The sequence below is a fragment of the Acinonyx jubatus genome, chromosome E1 (assembly GCF_027475565.1).
Source record: "Acinonyx jubatus isolate Ajub_Pintada_27869175 chromosome E1, VMU_Ajub_asm_v1.0, whole genome shotgun sequence".
NCBI classification, from domain to species: domain Eukaryota; kingdom Metazoa; phylum Chordata; class Mammalia; order Carnivora; family Felidae; genus Acinonyx; species Acinonyx jubatus.
In genome coordinates, this window is record NC_069397.1 from 45,566,873 (window position 1) to 45,577,811 (window position 10,939).

Here is a 10,939-nt window from a genome sequence, read left to right on the forward strand (position 1 = left end):
TATAATTAGGCAGCATGCAACAATTTTTTTTTTCTGGGACCATATCTACCATATAATTTTATATTCCAAAGATACATTTACACTGATAGAAAATCCACCAATAATGCTTCAAATTGAAACTATCTTGGAACAAGATTAGGAAAATGTCACTAATTATTGGAACAATGATAGATCCACGGGGCTCATTATGTTATTCTTTTGTGAATTTAAGAAATGTTTCCAGGGGCGCCTGGGTGGGTGGCTCAGTCAGTCGAGCATCCCACTTTGGCTAGGGTCCTGGTCTCACGGTTCATGGGTTCAAGCCCCGCATCGGGCTCTGTACTGACAGTTTGGAGCCTGGAGCTTGCTTCAGATTCTGTGTCTCCCTCTCTCTCTGCCCCTCCCCTGCTCTCACTCTTCTCTCTGTCTCTCAAAAATAAATAAACATTAAAAAAAATTTTTTTTAATTTAAAAAATGTTTCCAGAATAAAGAGAAACTTTTAAAGGAACGAATGCAATTATATACAAATTTGATCAGTTCTAACAAATACTCTGCAGGATAAATACAAGTTTTGATATGGCTGGGTCTATACTATTTTACTAAACATCCCAAACCAGGCCAAAGAACCAAAGCCAGTGACTCCTTTTATGAAATTTCTTCCTATATGATCCTGACGTGTGGCGGCTTCCCTGAGAAAGCACCACACCAAATCTCATAGGGCATGGAGTTCAGGCAGGCACTGCACTTAGCAACTCTGAGTTGTCACATTTGATCACCAGCCTCTGGCCTCTGCCTCCTCTTATAAGGGGAAAAAAAAAAAAGGCTAAAAATTGACCTCCCGTGTCCAAACACGAATGCAAACAACTGCAGGAAGGAGCAGAGGAACACTGCTTCTGGTCCCCGCTTGCTTCCAGCTGAACACAGCACCCACAGCCGATGGAGCAGAGGCCCCATGGCAAGTGCTCCCCACGCACAGGTGCTCAATGTTAGTGCATGACAGACAGACCAACACCGAGCTACCGTAGAACGTGTCCAGCAGACACGCATATTAGCTATCTTAGTCTCCTCTTCAGCCCTGCGGTCACTTTACACACGGAATGATGGAAAATGCTGACCGAGAACAGTGGCTTACCCACTCCAGGTCAAGTTCTCCACTGTGTGAGAATCAGCAGACCCTCGCCCCCAGCCCTTCCTACACATGCCTGCCACTGTTCTCCAGACCTCGCAGACATCAGCTCATTCAATCCTGATGTCACTTGGAGGCGGGAAACTGAGGCACCACGAGGCTAAGAAATCCTCAAGGCCCCTGAAGCAATGCCTGGCTCCTGAGCCCTGGCTCTTCGTCTCTATGCACGGCTTTCCCTGGGTCTCCCTGTGACGCCTCCTTCCCCATCCTCGCCCCTCCTCCCCACAGCCACACGTTCCACATGCGGCTCCCTCTTGAAATGCTTTCCTGGACACTCCCCATGCTGGCTGGCTCCCTTTCTTCCTTCTCAGTGCACTGTTCTTCCCCTTCACAGGAAGGAGCCTTCACACTTCTCACAGTGTAATATATACACACAATGCATACATCTCGACTTGTTTATTGCCTGCACTAGATAATGTGCTGTATGCCGGGCAGAGACCACATGTTTTGCTCCCCACTGGATCTCCAACACCAGGCACAATCGTTGGCTCTGGTAGATGCTCAAATCTTTATTGATTGAGTAACAGTCATTGTTCAGTCAGTCCTTTCAATGGCAAGATTTTTTTTTAATTCTCTATTTCAAGCCCCAAATGATAAATAGAACCATCTTTAGGAACACTGCTTAAAAAGACAGCATTAGATGTAAGAAAGAATTTAAAATTGAATAACAGGCCAGCTTATGTCAGCTGTAAGAAACAACAGAGAAATGAAACTCAGAAAATGCATATTGTGATTCTGAAAGATTATTTGCAGGAGCAATCCAAGGGGTGGGTTTAAATCTCAAATCCCAAATAAGCTTACCACTGAAGGGGGTTCCTCTTGCCCTGGGCCATTCTCAGCTGTTAGGATAAGCCGGGGAGGCACTCAATTTGTTAGTTCCAATAAACTTCTTAGTAGGGCAAAGCCCTCAGAACCAGCATTTCAGGCAAACCCAAAAGAGAGAGGTTACCCGATTGTTTCAAAGCCAACCCACGTTTCCTATCCCACCAGCTTCCACACGGAAAGGCTGCTGGATTCTGCTCTCAATGGTCCCACTTATGCTCACAGTGACCCAGGTTCTGGCTTCTGTTCATCAAAGAAAAACTTTGCCTTTCAGGGACTTAAGTCGCCTACAACTCCCACAGGGGTTATTCTTTACCTTGAACAAAGTTCTCCCAGTACACAGCAGAGGTCCTGAACAAGAACTCAAATTTAAACAGGTGTTGAGTACATGAGAAAAGAGTAGGATATTTGTGACTCAAAGCAGGGGAAATCTAGGAGCACCTGGGTGGCTCAGTTAGGCATCTGACTCTTGATTTCATCTCAGGTCATGATCTCATGGTTTGTGACATCGAGCCCCCAGGTAGACTCAATTCTCTCCCTCCCTCCCTCCCTCTTCCCCACTCATGCACTCTTGCACGCTCTCTCTCTCAAAATTAATAAATAAAGTTAAAAAATAAAGCAGGGGGAATCCTGCTTTTGAACTGGAAAACTCCTATGGCACATGGCTTCAGAGGATTCCCAGATAAGGCAGGGTCCATCGGAAACAACCATAGCGCTCATCCAGGTAGCAACATTAGCCCTCATCCTTGCTGTGTGATCACGGACAAGTTACTTACTTCTCTGAACCTCAGTGTTCTCATCTTAAATAAGACTGATCGTGGGATCTACTGCTCATAGGGTGATGTGAGATTTAAAAGCAGAGACAGTGCCTGGCACACAACAATTCTCCATCAATGACAGTCGACTCATTTGCTATCGCCTGACTATTGTTTTCTGCTTTACAAAGTACTATCGCAAACACCCAAGTGAGACTTCAGGGAATCCTGAACGAAGTGTCTTTCAACCATTTAATTTCTCAGATCCTTAGTTCATAAACTGGCATAATCTACGATACTGTGCTGGAGGGGGTCAGGGGAGGAGACTGAGAAATCAAGTCCTCATTTTGGAAAAGAGACGCTTGAGGCTCAGAGTGGTGAAATGAGCCCAAGAACTCACATAATAAAACCCTAGGACTAGAGCAGGCCTTCCGACGGCCACTCTAGTGCTCTACCGCACCTACTGCTAGTCAAGGGCTTCTGTACTTTCATGACCAGCTAGCCTCCTTCTGATTAATCTCCCAGACACTTCGCCCAAAGCAATTAAACATTAGAAGTTTTGAAAGGGGAAACACAGAATCTTGTATATAACCTTGAGGTGCTTTAAACTTCACACGTGAGAGCATGCGCATCAGTGTAGGTTTCCAATCTTCTTATAACGGTATTTCTTTTTAACTCAGGATTTAAAGTTGACAAAGACCTTAATGAATAGGCAGGACAAAGGGAGTTGTCTGTCCATGGCTCGTTAGCTCCTGAAGTTAACACTTCTCATGGGGACAAGAGTCAGCCAAAGGACAGAGTTCCAGGCAAACTGGAAAACGCTCCTCTGGCCCACAGATCATGGATTAGTGCCTAAACTCCAAGTGGTAAATCTTGTGAGATGTCCCCAGCTTTTCCAGAGTGACCCACCACTTAACCCTAGCCCTGTCATTCAATAGCATCCACTGATACTGGGTGCTCACTATGTGCCAGGCATGTGAGCGACTTCGTGTAATCCTCACGACTACCTATAAAGAATATGCTACTATGGTTCATCTGAGACCCCACTGCTGTACGATGTACCATTATTTTATGTGCAAAAAGAGGACATCACTGCCAACTACAACTGTGAGACCCCATACATCATGAGACACTTATCTTCAGAAATGTTAAGATGAGACAAACTGTACATATCTTAGCACGGCTGAAATGTGCACACTGTCCCCGTTTTACAGATAAAGAAACTGAAGTATAGAGAGAAAAAAAAAATTTGCCCAAAGTCACAGAGCTGCTAAATGGAAGCACTGGGATGCCCCCTGGTAAGTATGGGCAGTAAACTCAAATCTCCCAGCAGCCACGTGAATTACCCAAAACGGTACCAGGCAGAGAGGCAGGACACAGGGCGCTAATTCTTGGTCCACCGTGAGCATATTAACTGTGGCAATTCTCTGAACATCTCTGAACCTGACCTTCCATATGTCCAAAGAAGGCACTGTGCTATAACTGCTATTCCTCTTCTGGGAGAAGCCATGGGGTCCAATGGAAAAAGCAGGCTTTGGAATCAGAAAGTTCTAGACTGAAATTCTTGCTCCACCATCTAACCAGCTTATCACTCTGGACAAGTTACTGAACTGCTCTGAGCCTCAGTTCCCTCCCTCTTCCATAAAATGAGGCTACCACAACCTATCTCCCTTAGAGCGCTGCTCAAGGACTGGAGATATGTATGTGTATATATATCTCCTACTGGAGGCAGGGAGAGGGGGAGAGGGAGAGAGGGAGAGGGACAGAGAACAGAGAGAGAAAGAGAGAGAGGGAGGGAGAGGGAGAGACAGAGGAGAGAGAGGGAGGGAGGGCGAGAAAGGAGTACATAGCAGAGTTGGAATTAAACAAATGCTCTCTTTTCTGTATTAGCTGCCTTCTGCTTTGGGACAGGATCAAACAACAAACGTCCCCTGCAACCTCAACAATTCCCAAGGGGGACGCTCAGGAGAGACCAAGGGTCAGACAGAAGAAAGCAGATGCTGAGGGATACTCAGGCCAAGAAAATGAAGTGGAAACATCTGGCGGCCAGGGACTATGTTTGTTTCATGAACTTCCAAATTTTTGAACAAATAAATTGATAGAAGGAAGACGGCACAGGAACCAACACCATGAAAAGATACTGGCCAACAGATACGAGGATGCAGAGGGTTTTATACCAAACCTGACACAGAAAACCATTCTCTGAAGTTTCAGTTTGACACCAAAAGTGATCTACAGTGGGAAGATTCTCCCCTGTTGTTCTGTTTTGTTCTTACACTAAGTAATATTCGGTGTATTTCTCCCTTTCTTTCCTCAAGGACTTCAGAAGATCCTTAAAAGAGAGCTTTTTTGACTTGGTGGGAAGGCGAATCATACCACATGTAGAAAAAACTCTCCACGCGTTTTGGTTTTTTCCACCATAACCCACAAGGCCTGGCAGTTTCTGGCACACTATCGGCTCAATAAAAATTAGTTGAATGAATATTTTTCGACCATACGCGATTTCTTTTGGATGAAGACTCCAAAACACCTTGTCCACTGATTCTGCCTGAAAGGCCTAATCTCTCCTGCTGCTTTTCCAGAAGTATTCTAAAAACATAATCTCTAACAAACAAACAATACCTTCGGTATGTGTGGTATCTCCAATCCTTTCACAGGGCCACATGCTACTTTCTTCCAACCTCCAAGCCCCGGGACACTCAGCCCAAGCATACTCTCGCACTTCCCTTCCCTCCGTCCGTCCCAGCCCCTGGGTGGCTTGTCGGTTGTTGCAATGACCACCATCTTGATTTGAATCAGGTTGCTAATCTCCTTCCTCTCAGGCATAGCACCCCTTCCTGGAGATAAATGCAGGCCAAGTTGAGCTCACCCACAGCCCTCTCTGCACATGGACTTGAGGCCTTCACGGACACTCCCGGAGAGGCCCGTGTGAAAGAAAGAAGCTGTATGGCAAAAGGCCCGCTCTGTCCCCATCACCTTGGGAGGCTTACTTGTTTTCCGTAAGTTTAGACCAACTACCAATTCTTGGAAGAACCTGAAATACCAAAACAGCTTAAGGGTTGAGTAAGAACTAATAGAAATGGCTGTTTGACTCTTTCAATACCTCCTGTGAGACAAGCTTCACTGTGTCACCTGGTTCTAAACTCACAAACCTGGCCTGCTCAAATACCCCCTACCCTGGAGTTCAAGGATCATTTGCCCCTCTGATTTTCCTTATTGGTCTCCATGTAAAAGTCACTCATTGTTTTCCTTCCAGCTTACATCTGGCTCCTGAAAGGAATCCTTTAAGTCCTTTGATGAGAACCATCAAAATGTGCAGAAGGCCGACTCCTTTCAATTCCTGTGCAGAGCAGAACCACGGTGGACTTCAAACAGGAATCTGGTACCACCCCTGCCTTCAAGGAGCCCACGCTTTCCCTTCAACTCTAAAAAAGTATGTCCGCCCGGCGCAGTGTCTGTAAAAACGTAGTGACAAAGTACTTCATAGCTTCGGAGAGCGAGCGAGGGTGGAAACAGACTTTGCCCTTACATTTGATGCCCCGTAACCATGACGACCGATGGTTTAAGTAACCATCAACCCACTGAGGGGCTACGTTTTCCAAAAACCGTTTTCAAAAGGGGAAAACTCCCCTGCACCAACTCCCGCGTCGGCCGTGCGATCTGGGCGGCGTGCGTGGTGCAATCGGAGTAGCTGTGCGTTCCTCCTCCCGGTGCCTCGGTCTCGCTGGGGTGCTAGCCAGCGGCCAGCAGCCCCAGCCTCCACCGTCACACCCGCGCTCCCGGGCAGGGCACCTGGCGTTAGGCCTCAGCCCAATGTCACTTGTTAACCTTCCGATCCCCCGGCTCTCGGCACGCCGCCGCCTCCTGTCTGAGGCACGCAAACCACCCCACCGCCACCCGCGATTTCCAAGGAGTTGGAGAAAAACAACCCGAGCGCAGCCAGCCCCTGACAGATCCGCGTAAAAGTAACTGCGGTTCTCGACTTCCAAGCATTTAGTGACGCGGGCGAGGGGGGCGGCAGGAGCCGGGGGGCCCATTCATAAAATTACGAGCTGTTTCCCTTTAGTTTGCGAGTGGACGGCCCTCCCTGGCCCGGGCCGAGCCCGGAGCCCGGAGCCCGGAGCCCGCGGACGGCAGGCTGGAGGGGATGGGCCGGCCGGCGCCTCCGTTTGGGGTCAAGCCCAAACAGCCACGCCCGATCCCAAACGAACGAGGCGTTCGCCCAGGGGCGTCGCGGGTGGGCGTCTCCCGTCAACGCCGCGTCGTGACAGCGGGGCGGGATCCCGGGAGGGGGCCGATCCCCTTGCCCCGCCGCACCAACGGCCGCCGGCCCCCGGCACAGCCGGGACCCTGCGGGGTCGGGCCGCCCCCCGCCCGGGCCTTCTCCGCGGGCGCTCCCTCCACCGCCCCCCGCCCGGCCCCGGTCGCGCTCACCCCGGCTCCGCTGGCTGCTTCATTGTACTGCGCCGGCGCCCGTGCTCCGCGGCCGCCGCGGCTCCGGCTCGGGCTCCGGCCGCTGTCCTGCCGCCCGCCCGCCCCCGGGCACCGGCCGCCCCGCCCCGCCGGCGGACCCGCCCCGCGCCCGCGGCCGCCGCCACCAACCAGAGGGCCGCAGGGGCGGAGCAGGCCGCGCGCCAGGCACGGCCAATCCAGCCCCTACCCGCGCGCCGAGGAGCGCCCGCGGAAATGGGCGCGCGATTGGTCAGGTCTGTTAAAGGGACCGCCGCCCACAGGGCTAGAGGGGCGGTGACACGGTTACCTGCAGAGTCCGGGTGGGAGGGGTAAGAGCTTCTCTTCTCTCCCAGCCCAGCTGCGGCGCTTTCTCCAGTTCTTTGCACTTACTAATTTCCTCTTCCTGCAGCCTAGCAAACAAGTGGGGGCAGAACGTGCCCTGGCCGAAGGGAGAAACTGAGGCTGCGAGAGCCAGGGGTTTCCCGCTGGGCATATTCACTCAAATTTGGGTTTTAGAAGGCCGTCATCTATCCCGTCCAATCCCAGAAATTCGCTTCAAAAGACACATCCTCAGCTTCACCCTGGAGGATTTTAACATAAAGATCCCTAGGTCCCACCAGAGTCTCTCATTTCCTACTTCTGGAATGGGACTGGGGAAAATACGCATTTTTCAACATCCCTCCCCCGACGTGAGTCTAATGTAGGTGGTACAAGATCCACACACACTCAGGTGCGTATTTCGAGTCCATCATAGTAATGGAATTCAAAGTCAACTGCCAAAAATAAAGCTAAACTCTCTTTTGTCCTCAAAATCAGTATTATGGCTGGGAGACTTTCTAGCTGGGCTGGAGGCCACCTACTAAGAAATTCAGAGCAGCTGGCTGAGTGGGTCCTGCTAAGAACTGAATTTGAAGGGAACTGGGCTGGGATGAGGTAACAAACCAGTCTTGTTCTCTGAGTAGTAAGACAATGCTGAAATATCTTAATGGCAAACACACCGTTCCTCATTGCTGTGACCAGACCCAGTCATAAGCCCAGGAGGGTGCCTTGCCCCTCTGGAGCTCCCTTCCAGTGCCATCGAGTCCTGCCTACTCTCCCAGCCCCCCTCCTCTCCTCATCCTCCGTGTCCCAGGTATGCATCTGACTGAAAAGTCACTGCCTTCGATTTCAAGGTCAGCCTCTCCCACCTAGACCCCTCCTATGAGGAGCAAATAGCTTCCACAGAACAACCCATATTTTGCTGTAATATCTGCTGGGTTCTGGGTTTGCCAGAGATATCTCCACACACACATTGATCAGCCTTGTCAGGGTTAAGTCTCTGGGTTGCTGATATCACTGCCTGGTATTACCATGTCTCCTCTTGGTTCCCAAAGGAAAAGGAACTCTTCCTCAACAGGAGAGGGCTCCATTCATGCATATCTGGAAATGTGCAACAAGGGCCATTATCACTGGAGAAACAGCTCCCAAACTCTTCTTGGCCATATCTTAAAACCTCCACCTCAGTGGGGGGTTGGAGGATAGGCCCTGAAACTGCACCACTTGAAGCTGGCAAGGTGCATCTCAAGAGTCCCCACCCGCCCATGCTCATTTCAAGCCCTACATAAATATTAGATTAATTAATACTATATCAACCTGACCCCAAACTAGAGTCCAGTAAGATCCAGCATGAACACTCAGAAGGATCCCTTCTTTTTGAAAAGTGAGTAACTTGGATGCTTTGAAAAATAAATGGATATATAATAACATAATAATATTAACACTTCATACCTAGTAAGAACCTGCTATGCACCTTACTAAGCCTAGGACTTTGTACATATTGTCATTGAAACCTCTCAATAATCCTGTGTGGTAGATAGGATTGCTGTTTCCTCCATTTTATGGATGCAGAAACTGAAGGCCAGAGAGGATTGCTGATGAGTCCAAGATCACAAGACTAGCTAAAGAAAGAGCCAGCATTCATGACCCTAATCACCAGGATCCTCCTAACTGCTCCGCTCCAGTGCCTGCCAAATGCCCTTTGTTGCTGCCAGAAACAGGATGGATGGATAACTTGAAAAGGCAAAAGGAACAAATATCACTAATCTTCACCAACAATGTAATATAGAAGCACTGCCTTGGAGTTTAAGTTCCCTTGCTCTAACTTACATCTATTTGACTTTGAACAAGATGTATAATTAAATCTCTTTGAGCCTGGATTGCTCATCTATAAAATGGGATAATAGGGGCGCCAGGGTGGCCCAGTCAGTTGAGCATCTGACTCTTGATTGGCTCAGGTCATGAGCCCAGGGCTGTGGGATGGATGGAGCCCTGCGTCTGGCTCCATGCTGAGTGTGGAGCCCACTTAAGATTCTCTCTCTCTCCCTCTGTCCCTCTCCCCTGCTTGTGCGCTCTCTCTCTCCCAAATAAAATAAAGTAGGATAATAACCAATTCTGCCTCCTTGGGCTGGCATGAAAATCAAGTCAAATAGAGAATATATACATATACATATATATACATATATATATACATATATATGTATATATAAATGCATATATATGTATGTATGTATATATATATATATATATATATATATATATATATATATATATACCTGTACTTTGAGCTTATAAATGAAAAGAGTAATTTTAAAGTTTGGCATCTATGACTCATTATGGCAACCTATGACATAGGTCAGGGATCGTGATGCTAAATTCAGATATCACACAAGATTCTTTACTTTATCCCCCAAATAGCTGCTTTACATGCAGAAAATAAATTTCCTACCTATAGTAGAGGTGGAAGTCATAGAAATTCAAGCTCAAATTTTATTATTGCTCTGGCATCAGCCACCCTTTCTCCCAACCGTCAACCCAGTCTTCAGCTTTAGCTAACATAGGTTCTGGCGACTTGAATTATCCCCAATTATGGCATTTCAAGATAATCCCTATTTTCTCCCCGAACCCTAAGCAAACAAAAATGCTATAAGATTTTTAATTCAATTTTTTGACACTGCATTTGTACTTTTGACGAGAGAAATGGTTACAAAGTATACAAAAACAAAAAAAGTTGATCCACCTGTACATCTAAAATAGGCTAGGGGTCCATTGTGCACAAGCTGTACCCTTAATGAGCAATCACTGAGAGCTCAGGAAGTACCAGGTGCTTAAGCACTGGGGATGGAGATGAAAGTAACTATTAAAAAGTGTAAAAAAAAAAAAAATGGTAGAATTCGGCCACTAGATCTAGTAGAGAAAGATCTATCAAGTTGATAGACCCTTATAGGCTTCCGTAAATGTAAGCCCAGGAGCTCCGGGCCACAGAATAGGCACTAATACCCCCCTGGGAAACCCAGTAATGTTTTAGGGGTGGCCAGGTGAGGGCCATTAAAAAAAGAAACCAGGGGCACCTGGGTGGCTCAGTCGGTTAAGTGGCCGACTTTCGGCTCAGGTCATGATCTCGCGGTCCGTGAGTTCGAGCCCTGCGGCGGGCTCTGGGCTGGTAGCCTGGAGCCCAGAACCTGGAGCCTGCTTCTGTTTCTGTGTCTCCCTCTCTCTCTGCCCCTCCCCCATTTGTTCTCTGTCTCTCTCTGCCTTTCAAAAATGAATACATGTTAAAAAAATATAAAAAACAATTAAAAACTAAACTAAACTAAAATAACATAAAATAAAGAAAAGAAACCGGAAAGGAGATAAAAACCCAAGGAAGAAGATATTTGGAGAAGGAGGAAGTGGTCAATAGCGACATATGCCTCAGAAGGTTCAAGT

The 10,939-nt window shown here is 48.0% G+C and overlaps 1 protein-coding gene across 11 annotated transcripts in view; it reads right to left on the reverse strand.

The window, feature by feature from the left end:
• Positions 1-7,325, reverse strand: part of TEX2 (testis expressed 2) — a 104,606-nt gene extending 97,281 nt beyond the window's left edge. For 3 of the 11 annotated variants that reach the window (XM_027048015.2, XM_027048010.2, XM_053212624.1), the window contains exon 1: positions 7,178-7,325. The gene's annotated coding sequence lies outside the window, so the exon portion shown is untranslated. Of the gene's footprint in view, positions 1-5,365; positions 5,953-6,004; positions 6,199-7,177 lie in introns of those variants that run through there. The other 8 variants (XM_053212621.1, XM_053212622.1, XM_053212620.1 and 5 more) reach the window with 6 other exon arrangements.
• Positions 7,326-10,939: the final 3,614 nt, after the last annotated feature.